The 14093-nt window shown below is 44.0% G+C and overlaps 1 protein-coding gene across 1 annotated transcript in view; it reads right to left on the bottom strand.

Annotated features, from left to right (window-relative positions):
- PKIA (cAMP-dependent protein kinase inhibitor alpha) overlaps positions 1–13803 on the bottom strand; it is a 73897-nt gene extending 60094 nt beyond the window's left edge. Inside the window, exon 1 of the mRNA XM_081111724.1 lies at positions 13688–13803. The gene's annotated coding sequence lies outside the window, so the exon portion shown is untranslated. The remainder of the gene's footprint in view (positions 1–13687) is intronic.
- Positions 13804–14093: the final 290 nt, after the last annotated feature.

Genomic DNA, 14093 nt, shown 5'->3' with positions numbered 1-14093 from the left:
TGTGTATAATGAATTTGCAAAAGTGGAGTATCGGGAATGTCTTATAGTTAAAGGTTGCCTGTCAACTGGCAAGTCATTTCATAGGCTGTGCTCTAAATTATATCATTGTGCTGATATCCAAGAGAAATCTTAGTAATAGGGCAGAAACTCTAAGGCAGGGAGTTTTATCTTTATAATGCATTTATTTAGGATAGCAATTATTAGAAACAAGAATAATAACACCAATTAGTAACCATTAAATTAATTTTGAAACTAAAGTTGTAGTAATTTCAACAGAAGTTAGCATATTTATATACCAAATTAAAATTCCTAAACTAGTATTGCAGTTGATGCAGTTTGTATGAAATATTACATGACACTTCAATAACTTAATAAAATGAAAACAATAAAGAAATAGTATGAATATGCTTGTCTTAGAAAGGATTTAGAGGGACTTTCTGGTCGTATAAGGTAATACATGCTTGTGTCAGCTGGTTTCGTTTAGTAGCTAGAAGACTGTGTACACTGAAGGGTCTCAGGTTCTATTCGGGCCAACAACACATATCTCAAGTGATTGCAAGCTCAATCCACGGCCCTGGTTGAAATGTGTACAGGAGGCAACTAATTGATGTGTCTCTCTCACATTGATGTTTCTCTCTCCCTGTCTCTCCCCCTTCCTTCCACTCTCTCTAAAAATCAATGGGAAAATGTCATCAGGTGAGGATTAACATATATACATACATATATAGTGCACTGGGGGGGGGGGCGTGTCCCTCAGCCTGGCCTCTGCCCTCTCACAGTCTGGGACCCCTCAGGGGATAACCACCAGCTGGCTTAGGCCTGCTCCCCGGGAGATTGGGCCTAAAAGTGTATTGGGCTGAAAGTGTATTCTAGAATTAATTTTCAAAACACTGCTTGTATTGTGCTTATATTCCTAATTTTTAAAAAGGAGAGAGAGGTCTGGCCGTTAAGCATTTATGATCATAGCGCTACTGCTGATCAGTTATGAAGCAGGAACCCAACAATCCCACTCATGACGTTTGTTACTATCCGCCTCTGAAACTAAGTTAAAATGAAGCAGAACCAAAAATAGACGTCATTAACAAACAACGGCTGCTTTACAAATCGAGTTAATAGAACACTACCTGTGCTAGGGTGGTGAGGAAGCCTGAAATAAAAGCCAGACCACCTTTGGTTCTCTCTCTTGAAAGAAATTATCGTACATTGGGCCTATGTCCTAACTAGGGGCTGGGTAACCACCACGCTCACATTTCTAGTGTTACTATGAAAGCACATTTTTTAAAAGTACAAACGTAGAAAAGGAACTGGAATATTCCTTAATACAAACAGTTTCCTTCCCCTTTTCTCTGCTCATTCTGCAACAGAAAAAGTGAGAAATGCCTAGGGAACAGATGTGATGATTCACACAGGGACCAGCCTATGCTGAAACACTATTCAAATGAGAGCAGTTCACATCAGGATTCTGTGGGACACTGGGAAATATTAACATGACCTGCAGATATAGAAGAATATTTCTTAGGCATTGCCAAATGTATTCCTCAGAGCAGAAAAGCTATGGGAGGCCAGGACCTGAATGGATAAAGTGTAATCACATAAACAGGGGCATGTTCCAAGCTGAAAGGCAACTATCCCATTCTTCTCCCAGAACTGGATAGTAGATATAGCAGTAGATCAAGTTAAAAAATACACATATATTAGTATACATATATATACATATATGCACACATATAACATACATAACATATATAGCAATCTGAAATAGATACATATTCATGTATCTAAAAATCACTTTGAAATTTAAAATATTTTTTAACTTTTGAAAAAGAAACAGGCAGTGAAAAAAATGTTTTCTTTGCAAAAACCTGACTCTGAAAACAAGGATTCTTTATTGATAATATAATCAAATATTTAAAATAGAAGGAAAATTTTCATGAACTAGACATATATACATGCATATATATGTACATATAGTCACACAGATAGCTGTTTAAGTATAATCAATATATAAAACACATAAAATATGTGAATATATTTATATGTGTATACATGTATGTACATGTATATTTAAAACAGGTATTTTCATTGTTTATCGCATCTTATCTCAGAATCAGACTATGCCCAAAATCTATGCCTCAAGCCTTCAGTGAATAGATAATGAATTCAGGGTTGAAACAAGAATTAACATTATAGGCTTGGAAATTTAGGATAATTTACTCCTATTAATGATTTGTACTTTTTACTTGAAAGAATAGTTATGTGCACATGAAAGACTTTACCAATCGAAATAAATTATTGCAAATCTGGCTGAAGATTGATCACAAAATTCTCAGCTTTTGACAACTGCGGCTTACGTATTAGGTGTGAGGCAGCTTTTATACTTGTTTCCTTAAACCAAAACAGCCCATATCAGTAATAAAAGTCCATCTAAAGAAAAATGTACACGTAGGTGCTTTTCAAGACCAACAGAAATTGTCATCATACTAAAGCATGTGTGCATGCTAACAATGCAGGTTTTATGGGCAGCTGTTTCTGCTACTAAAGTTTCACATTAATTCAGGCTCTATTTTTTATTTCAGTTTAAAGGTGAAGTCAATTCAGTAGCACCTAGTAATGAACAAGGGCCTGAATATTATAATGCTTACATGTTCTTTCTAAAATTTTTGAGCTTCAGTAAAAGAGAAAGATAACATCTACCAAAGAGTCCTTTGTATATGATATATTGTGGAGTAACAGATTAATTTTCCTGTTGGACAATTTAATGATATTAACAGTAAGAAACTTCTTCAATAGTTACACAATCAAACATCTATTTGGGTATAAGGCAGATAATCAGCAGGATATTCAAAGTTTTTGTTAGAGGAAGTGTCCACAACTCTTTATAAATCAGTGCTGCCTCTCCAAGAACTTCAACATTGTATTATGAAAAAAGGTCCCCTGCTGCTTTTAAGTAAGGGAGCATTCCCATTTTATGTGACTCTCGCTTCTGGAATGAGCACCCTTATTCAGCAACCTTAATATCATTTCTGATCATGTCAGTGAGAAGAGTGATTAGACATATGACACAATTCGGAAAGAAAATCAGTTGCAGAATTAAGAGCCAACTGACTTTTCCCGGGTCATCCAATCAACCACTTGCAGAGTTAAAAATAGGAGCGAAGTCCCATCCCACAGCCGTGGCCAGATCAGAGCCTGACAACTGTGGTAGCCCCAGCCTCTCCCCTCCCTGCCATCGCCTGCATTTAGACATCTTCCCATGAGGTTCAGAGTCATTTCAAGGCTTCGCTTAACTAGTGTGGAGAGAGATGTAGGAAAACGTGTTCATAAACATTTGGTGATGAGATCTGGCTGCAAATTGCCCATGACCAATTAAAACGACAAAAATTGAAAGCATCTATTAACCCTTACTATGCTCCAGGTACTACACCAAGTTCTTTTTTTATGTTATCTTCAATCTTCACAACACTGTGGTTTTCCTGCCTTAAATATCAAGAAACAACTCATAGAAGTAATTTTCCCTAAGTCACAGAACGAGAAAACGGTGCAGGTGGGGCTCACACCAGGTGGATGTGAGGCCCAGATTCACGTCCTGAAAGACGTGATTTGGTATAAGTGGTAGCCAACACTTCAAAAATAAAGAAAAATTAGAGAAAAGGAAAGGGAGCTCTAGTGACCAGCATAGTTTGACCTTAATGTTTAGAGCTCTTTGATTGATCTTGAAAATGACCAAAAGTTGTCTAGAGCTCTAAGAAGAAAATTATCACACTGAACCAAAAACATTGACTTTATGGTTAGACATTTCGAGATCAACCCAATCGCTTTGCTTTCATAACATCGTACTGCCATTCCGTGTCCTTTTCCATTTCGTTTTTTAAGTAGGAATTTAACCACTTAAGTATTGTGCCTGAACAGGATGGTGATTTTTTCCCCTAAATGATGATGACCAAGATGCCAATCCTCCTCCCCTTGCTCAAGAGACTGTTCGGTGTGAGATCATTTTAGTGTCTTATTTAATTTTTGTGGTGAAACAGTGACCTCACGAAGCCCTATGATAACGTTACCGGTCCACTATCTCAAACCTACAGGCAGGTAGAAAACGTTTTCAATCGACCATGATTTTGCTTATTCTCTGATGGTATTCTTCACAATCAATGAGGTTGAAAAGACACAGAGATAAGATAACTGCTGATTAATATATTATTAAAATCTATATCTTGATTTTAAATGATCTAAGAGTCCAAATCTGTGGTAGTTGAAGAAAGAAGGGTCCGCTATGTTTGCCTGACCTGGGTCCTTGGCCTGTGCTTGGTTGAGTAGCTTGAGCTGCTGACAAGCTATATCTCCAACTTTAATATGCACCGCCTCTAATTCCCACTTTACCAAAACCTCAGTGGGAAGAGAGTGTGGTTTGGCAAGAAACAGGAGAAAGGATAGTCCCATCTTTAATTCATCCCCACCACACCTATGAAAACAATCACAATGAACTTGCGTAGAATACCAATTATTTTGTATTGGAAGGCAGCTTTTAATACTAAATGGTATTGATTCATTTTGTTCTTAAACAAATATTTTTTAAAAGCCTATGAATAAAAGCAAGGACAGAACTGACCATCTGTGGTGCGGAAATATTTATGGTCTTGATACATTACTCTTTTACAGTACAGTTTACATTTATTGAGGGCTTAGCATAGTATATGATGCCAACCAGCCCCCTAGACATCTAAACTTTTATAAAACATAGCCAGTGCATTCTTTGCAATACTGGGTTATTCTCTAATATGGAGATAATATAGGAAATGTGTTTTAGATTTCTCTTCTAGAAGATCACCCCATGTTGCAACTAACTTTTATCAGTGGAAAGTCTCAGTAGGTACATATTTATCTATATAAATAAAGCCCTAATATGCAAATAGACCAAACTGCGGAACAACCGAACAACCAGTCGCTATGACGTGCACAGACCACCAGGGGGCGCACATGGGACATGGCAGGCATTGGTAGCAGGCAGCAGAGCACGGAACACAGTGGGCATCAGCCACAGCAGGATGGTGGAGCAGATGAGTGGGGACACCAGACGAAGGCAGGGAGCCGGTCGCTGTCATTGGCAAGCCTCTAGTGGTTACTGAAAATTCTTTGCTCCCGCGTGCCACTGTCCCGCCAGGCGCTGGCCCCATTCACACCTGCTGCCAGCGCCAGAGCTGTCGCTCACACCAGCTGCCAGCGCCAGCCCCGATCACTTGGCGCCGTCAGTGGGTGCAAGCCGCAGCTGCCAACCCCAATCACCCCTCAGGGCTTCTCCACCACCCCCTGCTCCTGAGGGGCAATTGGGGTCCACAGCCACCTCTCGCACCTGCTGCCGGCGATGGCCCCTCTTGCACCCGCAGCTGGCGCCAGAGCCACCACTTGCACTCACTGCTGGCGCCAGCCCCACTCGCACCCACAGCCAGCGCTGGAGCCGTGGCTCACACCCGCTGCCTGCTGACACGAAGCAATTGGGGCCAGCGCCAGCAGTGGGTGCGAGCAGGGCCGGTGCACCAGTGGGTGTGAGTGGTGGCTGCTGGCCCCCATCACCCCTGAGGGCTTCTCAACCTCACCTTGCTCCTGAGGGGCGATCGGGCAGCAGCCACCGCTCTCACCCGCTGACAGTGCCAACCCTACTCTCACCTGCTGCTGGCATCAGCGGTGTGGGAGCAGCAGCGGCAGGAACGGGGCTGCTGGCAGACAGGGGACAGGGGTTGGGGGTGGGGCACCCCACAGTGGGAGGGGCCACGCAGGGGCATGGAGGATGGGCCGAGACCCGCCCCTGTGCCCACCACAGCCTCGCGGCCCACAGTTCCTTTCAAGTTGCACGAATTCATGCACCAGGCCCCGTTTCTTATAAAACCATTCTGTGCTGATCATTGGGTAATTCTAGTAAGTGTGGGTGGGCTGCCATAGGTCAGAACGCCAGCCCACTTCACTTCAGCTTCTTCCACACATTCGATGACAGCAGTTTCCCCAAAAACAGCTCACTTCCTGGAGAGGAGAGATGAGCTTGGGTGAACAATGATTTGTCACAATTTATTTTTAAGAGCAGTGGTTTTTTTTAAAAAAAAATATGTGCTAATGCAGCCCTTTCAGAATGAATCCTTCTAAAAGTACACCCTTCTCCTGCGTAAATACCTTATCATTAAAAAAACCCATATATATAACTTTAATTTCCTAAAATGTTTACATATTACCATACATAGAAAATATCAAAATCCTTAAATCTTTACAATCTTTAACATTTGATAGCCTTTAAATCTGAATTTGGATTTGGTGAGACTGACCGACTATTGTTAGTGAAACCATTACTCAATGGGATCAACCACCAATTTAGATTCGACATGATATCTGCGAATCCTGGCAAGATTACGTTTGTGAGTGGATAGAGGTGTTAACAGCCTGGTTGTTTCTCACTACATTTCCATGAGCAGAGGACCTGAGCATGAAAGAGCACGGAGGAGAGTAAGAAATGGCAGGACTGGCCCCCCCAGGTTGATGCAGTGCGATTCTGAGCACATATACTGCAGAAGAACAGAGCAGGTTACGTGGTTGCTACTATTGCAAGGACCAAACACCAGCACTTCTACCCTCAGGCTCAGCCACAGCAGTGCCCTGTTGAAAATGTGGGCTTCTTGTTGCTTATTCAGGCAAAAATCGGAATGCTTATTGGTTTAACGTCTGCTTTTTAATGAGGGTTTGATGAAACAGCAATAAAGACAAAAGTAAATAATAGGAGAAATGTTTATTAATCGGTCCCTCCAACCCCATCAAACGAAGAAAAGCCATACCTACAATACTGTTGTGAGTGTCTGGGGTGTGTTTATGTTCTTGCCACCTTTCAGTTTTAGGGAGCTTTGCCCTTTTAGCTTGTTAATGTCTGATTCATGTAAAACATGATGCAATCCCCAGCAAGTTCCCTGTTTCTCTTCTGTGGGACAATGCAAATCCTGACAGTCTCCATCTGAGGGTAGTTAAAACTCTTGCCAATTCTGTTTATACCTCAGATCTTCCACTATTGTGCAGTTTTCCTATAGAAGACACTTCCATCAGTGGCTTTAATTATTCTGTTCCAGGATAAGTTAAAAAGAATGCACCAAAGAGAAAGTAAGGGAAATCCAGCAAAGTAAAAGATTTACCATAATGCAGGTTCATATATTTGAACCAAAAAATAGATCAAATCTAAGGTTGGCTGGATACAAATGACCCATTGCTGGAGCTTAAAAACAAAACAAGCCCTGACTCGTTTGGCTCAGTGGATAGAGCATCAGCCTGCGGACTAAAGGGTCCCGGGTTTGATTCCAGTCAAGGGCATGTACCTGGGTTGCTGGCACATCCCCAGTGCGAAGGGGGGGGCGGGGGGGGGGGGGATGCGGGAGGCAGCTAATCAATGTTTCTCTCTCATCGATGTTTCCAACTCTCTATCCCTCTCCCTTCCTCCCTGTAAAAAATCAGTAAAATTTTTAAAAAAACTAACTATAGCCCTGACTGGTTTGGCTCAGTGGATAGAGCGTTGGCCTGTGGACTGAAAGGTCCCAGGTTCAATTCCGGTCAAGGGCATGTACCTTGGTTGCGGGCACATCCCCATTGGTGGGGTGGGGTGGGGGGTCGGGGGGGTGAGGGAGGCAGCTGATCGATGTTTCTCTCTTGTCGATGTTTCTAACTCTCTATTCCTCTCCTGTCCTCTCTGTAAAAAAATCAATAAAATATATTTTTTTAAAAATTAACTATAGATGTGTCTAGTTTCCCACATTATTTCTAAAAGTCTCTACTGACATCTGCAATGCGTGTGCAATATTTCTGAAATGATGCAATGGATGATTGAGAAACTTGAAATCTGTCAATACTTGTGAGTAGTCTATTTTCTCCATGAACTAAAAGTGAGAAAAGTGAGAATATTTCCTTGTTCAAATCATGTCAAATAGATTCCCTTATATTACACTCATTCATTTTAAAGATAGAAATGATTACAGATAATACAGAAATACTATCTGTTGAAGAAGTTTAAGATTTTTACTAGAGGCCTCACAGCCCCGGCTTTGTCTGGAACAGTGGTCGGCAAACTCATTAGTCAACAGAGCCAAATATCAACAGTACAACGATTGAAATTTCTTTTGAGAGCCAAATTTTTTAAACTTAAACTATATAGGTAGGTACATTGTTATTAACTTAATTAGGGTACTCCTAAGCTGGCCTTTGCTAAAAACGTCCTCAATCTGATTGAGGTACATTCGCTGAGGTTGACCCCTTCCAACTCTCCCATCCACACTCATTTATCTGAAACAAGTATACAAGACGAGTGTGGATGGGAGAGTTGGAAGGGGTCGACCTCAGCGAACGTACCTCAAAACAATGTACCTCCCCCGCACTGCGTATCCTGTCGCCCGCCGGACCGACCAACACCCCCCCCTTCTTCTAACGCCACTTCTTCAAAATAGACTCGCCCAGGCCGAAAACCGACTTCTGCACATGGGCCACGAAGTTTCAATCACACTGTACGTGCGCGCCCGCACATGGTATTTTGTGGTAGAGCCACACTCAAGGGGCCAAAGAGTCGCATGTGGCTTGCGAGCCGCGGTTTGCCGACCTCTGGTCTGAAAGGACGTCCAGTCTAATTAGCATATTATGCTTTTATTATTATGGATTGTCACTATACATATTCAAATTACAAATGTGCATAATCTCTGACCCAATCATACCCCTCCAAGAATCCAAGAATTTTTCCATCAGAACTAAAAGCACCAATATATAAAGGCATGTACCTCTATGTCCATTACCATTTGAAATCATAAAATAATTTGGAAATTAGTAAATGCTTATCATTTGTTTTTGGTTGAATAAAATTATGGTGCACCCATAATACACATTATTAGGCATCTGCTAAGGTAATATGGTAGTGTTATATATTAGGTAACATTAATATAATATAAAGACAATATGCTGAAAGTGTTTTGTAACTAGAAATTATTATATACAGTATATATATAATTAAATCTCATTCAGCCTTAAAAAATAATGAAATTCTAATACATGCTACAATATGGATGAACCTTGAGGACATTATGCTAAGTGAAAGAAGTCAGACATAAATGGACAAATATTGTATGATTCCACTTATATGAGGAACCTAGAATAGGCAAATTCATAGACATAGAAAATAGAATAGAATTTACCAGAGGCTGAGGGGACAGGAGAATGAGAGGTTATTGTTCATTGGGTACAAAGTGTCTATTTGGGATGAAGTGAAAGTTCTGGAAATGGAGAGTGGAGATGGTTACTCAACTTTGTGAATTACCAGTAAAGACCAGTGAATTACATGCTTAAAAATGGTAAAATGTTGTTATTTATATTTTATCACAATAAAAGTCTACTATCAAAGTACAGATGTGCCTCATATTAGGCATGTTGTGATGAAGTTTCCATAAAATTGCGCTCATTTTAGGAACTTCTATGTGCAGTTATTTCATAGTTTGGGAACATAAAGAAAGCCGCAGCTTACATTGTCCTCGAGTTTTCACTCTCCATCTTTGCTTTTTCTAGATCGATGTGGTTCTTGTCACGCCTCTTTGAACACCAGCATCAGCAGGCACCACGTGAGCTAGTACTCCTCACGTATAAGCCCAGAATGTTAATGCATTTTTATGCTGGCAATCGTTTAGAAACGAGGAGGACTGGACATACCTTATCATTCTTTCCTTAACTTGGCAAAAGCAAATCCATTACTGCAGACAGCGCTACCTGGAAGAAACAGTAACTCTGAGGCAGACACGTCCATCCTAAGACACTGAATATATTTCCAAGTGGAACTCACCGCTCAGCTGCCAGGGAAGCTCTTCTGCGTATTTGGTGGTGTGGTCACTCTAAGTGTGGGAACTATTTCCCTTTTGTGAAGACGGTTTGGGTAGGAAAAACCTAAGTCAGCCACGTGGAATGTGTAACATTCAGAGCTCCTTCTGGGATTCTGTTTTCCTGACTTGAGGTGCTTTGGCTGTTCTCACAGGCACCGGCTTCTTGGTATGCCGGCTGCCTGGGAGCCAGTGCTGGCACAGAGCTCCCTTTGGTCCTAAAGTGGGGAGGACAATAGAACGAGGAGCAGAAATGTCTGGGCTAAGCAAGGACACGGGTGTTGTCAAAGTGAGCCCAGAGCGGATGTCCCCAAACAGTTCTCTAAGGAGGGCTGTGTTGGGGCCTCACACACCCACAATGTATGCAAAATTGTGCTTGATACACCTGCAATGTATGCAGAACTGTGTATGTGTGTGTTTCAAACACCCACAACATATGCAGAATTGTGTTTCACACACCCACGAGGTATGCAGAATTCTGTGTGTGTGTTTCACATCCCCGCAAGGTATGCAGAATTGTGTGTGTTTCAAACACCCACAATGTATGCAGAATTCTATGAGTGTGTGTTTCACACACCTGCAAGGTATGTAGAATTCTACGTGTGTGTTTGAAGCATATTATTTAAATGTGCATCCCGAGGTGGCAACAGGAACGGGCATTTGGGCTCAGCGGCAGGGCTTTGCAGGAAACCCCCAGGACAAGTGGTCAGCACCCCTCATGGAGAGGCTAACTTTAATGGAATTAGTGGGAAACTAGACAATGAGGTATCACAGTGTCCGATACATATAACTTAGTCATAACTTTTAAACACAAGTATTTTAAAAATAACAAAACAAAAAAAATATACACAGTGACCTGGGTGAAGTTACAGGAAACTGGCAATCAAGAGGCTATGAGAACTTTCAAGATAGTACTTTTCTACCCATTCTCAGTAGGGGGCCTGGTTAAATAGGAAGGACCTTTCTTCTTCAGCCTCATTATTCCTACTTTTTTTTCTTTCCCATTTCTCAAAATCTCAAGATAAGCTTCTGGTACTCATGCAGCACCAGAAATGTCTTTGTTCTGAGAGGGAACTGGGACTCTGACGTTTGTACTAAGTTCCTTATAGCGCCCGCCGCCCCCAGACTGAATGCTTGGTAGGTGGTTGGAAAGCCTCAGATTGACTCCAGTTCCATCCTGACAAACCTACAGAAGCGCCTCAGTTCACTTAGCATCCACTAGTGCACATCATCCTATTTTCATTTCTCCATTTCTGAACACCAGGCAATTAACTTCTCCTTTCCCTTGGAGACGGCGAAAGAAAAGAAAATAAAGTCATAAAGCCAGTTTTAGTCATGAAATCATTTAGAGATTTCTTTTCAGGGCTCTGAATTTAGACACTCTCCTCCGAGAGTAACCCCTTAAATGCAAGTATCTTTCTCAGTTGCACAGAATTGAAAAATTACATTTTCTAACTTGTTTTCTTTTGTCCTGAAAGGCTCCCCCAATCCCTGACTTCTCCAGTCCAAAACATATGGCTTCTTCTCACTTGTAAGATCACTAGCAGGGATGATGCCAGCTTAGGCAGCAAGAGTCCACTAATCTTGACCCATTTCTTGCCAAAGATTTCAGTTTCTTCCAAAACCAAACAATAGACATTTTTCTTCTCTGTCAGTAGGATGTTCTCATGATTCTTCACCAGAAAGATGCCTCTTAAAATTACAGAAATCTGGGTTGCACTTAAGATCAGTCACACTCCTCTGTAGCTCACAGGCCTTGGGCTTCTTCAAAATGAATTGTTGTATTAATATTTGTGACTACTTAATGTTCTAAATAATTATTTATATAGTTAAATATTTCAAGATTAGGAAAGAAAGATGATAAAATAAAGGGTTTTGTTGTTCTTGTTCTTTGTTCCCTCTGCTAGTTGGTGTGCGTGAGTTAAAATTCTAGGATCTTGAAAATGTTATAGTTCAAACCCAGCCCACATTCAACATACACCAAGAACAACAACAATAAGCCCAAAATGAAATGGGCCCTGAGGTGTTGATGATCCCAGGGAACAGTTTTGGGGGGGCCACTTGGTGTGGGATTTGCCCACCCTCTCCACTCCCTCTGCCTCATGTACTGAAGGTGGAGGAGACAAAGAAACCAACTCAAATCTTTCTAAAGGGTATTTTTTTAAAAAAGAGAATGTGTCATCAGAAAAGCAACAATAGTATATAATGGAATTACCATAAATTTGTAGAACCAGTGTATCTTTGTCTAAAAGCAACATTCAAAAAATGAAGGTAAGCAGGGTAAATGTCTAGCTATAAACCCTGCCCCTCTTTTTCATTGATCTGTTTTAATTTGCTAAAATGAAATTACATGGCTGTTGAGTCAGAATGTCTCTCTCATGTCAAGTTTAAGAATAACAGATCTCCTTTTGACTAGAATATTGGCACACACACTCCGCACAGTCTGGCTCGTTGCAACTGTTCTCCATTGGTGGAGTGGCACATGGGGATCCCCGTCACAGCCATCTTCACCATTTCACGGCATATTATTTAAATGTGCGTCCCTAGGTGGCCACGGGGACAGGCATTTGGGCTCAGCGGCAGGGCTCTGCGGGGAACCCCTGGGACAAGTGGTCAGCACCCCTCGTGGGGAGGCTAAGTTGAAGCCCAGATAACCCAAGGCTCAGACCCGCCAGCTCCACTGGCTTCCTGTGTGCCATGGGGAAGCCTCTCTGGAAACCCCTTTGAGGTTACTGGGGAGCCTGAGGACAAGGAGCTGCTTGTTTTGGGGGGAGGACTTGCCCAAACCCCACAGCTAGATGGCTCTCAACCCACCCGGGCGAAAAAGGCTCCAGGAGTAACAGGAGAGACTGACATTCACATCTCTCACCCCCCCACCCCCACCCCACCCCCCATGCCTCTGCACAGGGGCCAGCTGTGTCGATATGGCCTCCTCTCTCCCCCACAGATTCTGCTTTCCTGGAAACACTCCTGGTAGCGTAGGGGCGACGGTGGAGGGAGTTGCCGCAAACCATGCTGGTATTGGGCTAAAAGCAGAATTTCTGATGTCATGTATTTGAGGGAGGGGCACAGGTAGCGAGAGCGCGAATACCCAGACTAGGGTAGGGCACCGTCCTTTCTGGGACCTTGACAACATCAGTCCTGGAACAGAGGTGGTGGGTACGAGCTGGCAAGGCTGGCCTGTGAATGAGCACAGCACCCCCCTCTTCCCCTCCCTCCCCATTCCGTGGAATGACTGACAGAGAAGGTTGTAAATGAAGGGAGAAGCGCAGACAGGTACCGCTGAACGGCGCTGAACTGCAAATGAGAGAAGTTTCCCCTCTGATGGGAGACTTCCCCAGGGCTCTGTACCGGAGTGGGCGCTGGGCATTGGCATCTGCACAGACCCATCTCCCAGCTGGGAAGGGAGAGGCCGGAGCCGGGGAGGAGAGGACGGGTTCTGATGGCTTCCCCAGGCTGCTGCCAGGACCTGCGGCTCCCCAAGCCAGAAAAGACCCAAGCGAAGGCTGCAGGTGCAAAGGTGGAAGTACAACTCCAATTATCGTGCATTTGGAACCCCCTTCCTTCCCTGTGTAAGGAGTCTGGCCCCGACGTGGGCGACGGTGGTTAAGCACACGGCGGCCGTGGACCCCTTTGTCTGCCCCCCAATCTCCTCCCATCTCGGGCTCGGGCTGATTCCCACTGCGACCCCCGCGGCTGCTCCCGTGCCCCAGCAGAGTGCCGCAGAGGCAGTCCCCTCCTCGGGGTTGCAAACCCCAGGATCCGCCGAGCCGAAAGCACTGCTCCGCGCGGCCAAGGCTCCTCACAGCCCGGCTGCTTACCTTCTCGGGATCCCGTCCGCGCACGTCCCGGCGCCCGCAGCCCGGCCACAGAGCCTCCGCCCGCCCGCGTGCGGTCACCGGTGCCCGCGGCCCGCACCCCACCTGCCGGCTGCAGCAGCTGCTCGGCGGCCCGCGCGCATGAAGTCATCCCGCCCGGGCGGATCGCCGCATTCCGCGCCCGCCGCGGGGGGAGAGGGACCGCCCCCGCCGCGGGGAAGGGCGCCCGGGACGCGCGGCCCACCGCCGCTCCCCCTCCGGGGGGTCGGGTTATTTCCTATGAAAATGCTTTTACGGGGGGAGCGTCGCGGGATGGTGGCCCGAGAGAGAAGAGCCGGGGTGACTGTCCCTGCGAAGCGCCTTCCTCCGCGCGCGCCCCTGTCACTCGGGCTGCATGGACAGCTCCATG

Source organism: Myotis nattereri (genome assembly GCF_964212035.1).
Source record: "Myotis nattereri genome assembly, chromosome: 17".
NCBI lineage: Eukaryota > Metazoa > Chordata > Mammalia > Chiroptera > Vespertilionidae > Myotis > Myotis nattereri.
This window is presented reverse-complemented; position numbering and strand designations above follow the sequence as displayed.